The sequence below is a fragment of the Malania oleifera genome, chromosome 1, assembly GCF_029873635.1.
Source record: "Malania oleifera isolate guangnan ecotype guangnan chromosome 1, ASM2987363v1, whole genome shotgun sequence".
Taxonomy (NCBI): domain Eukaryota; kingdom Viridiplantae; phylum Streptophyta; class Magnoliopsida; order Santalales; family Ximeniaceae; genus Malania; species Malania oleifera.
Window position 1 is genome coordinate 58,350,743 of NC_080417.1, and position 746 is coordinate 58,351,488.

The following is a 746-nucleotide window of genomic DNA, read 5'->3' on the forward strand; positions in this document are numbered from 1 at the left end:
TTCGGGTATCAGACGCCAGCCCATTAATGCCAACAATTTTGAGCTCAAACCTGCATTAATCAGCATGGTGCAGCAGACCCAATTCAGTGGATTGCCATTTGATGATCCCAATATCCATCTAGCAATTTTTTTGGAGATTTGTGATACTGTGAAGATCAATGGTGTTACTGAAGACACCATTAGATTGAGATTATTCTCTTTCTCTTTGAGGGACAAAGCAAGAGGTTGGCTACAGTCGTTACAACCTGGGAGTATCACTAGTTGGCAGGACATGGCTGAAAAATTTCTAGCTAAATTCTTTCCACCTGCAAAAACAGCTTAACTCAAGAGTGAGATTGACCAATTCAAGCAACATGATTTTGAATCACTTTATGAAGCATGGGAAAGGTATAAAGATTTAATTCGAGGCTGCCCACAACATGGATTTTCGGATTGGTTGCAAATTCAGATGTTCTATAATGAGTTAAATGGGCAAACTCGGACTTTAGTTGATGCTGCATCTGGAGGAACTTTGATGTCAAAGACACCTGAGGGTGCTACTGCTCTTTTGGAAGAAATGGCCTCAAATAACTATCAATGGCCAACTGAAAGAACTATGGCTAAAAAAGTTGCTGGAATTCATGATTTGGAGCCATTTGTTGCACTTTCAGCTCAAGTCGCTTTTCTATCCCATCAGATTTCAGCTTTGACAACCCAGAGGATACCACAAGGTGCTAAATATGTGGCAGCTACAAGTAGGACAGATC

General features: G+C 40.8%; 1 non-coding gene across 1 annotated transcript; it reads right to left on the bottom strand.

The window, feature by feature from the left end:
* Positions 1 to 319: 319 nt before the first annotated feature.
* On the bottom strand, positions 320 to 426 carry LOC131147333 (small nucleolar RNA R71). Its single transcript, XR_009134722.1, has one exon. It is a non-coding gene; the product is annotated as a small nucleolar RNA R71 (small nucleolar RNA).
* Between the last annotated feature and the right edge of the window lie 320 nt (positions 427 to 746).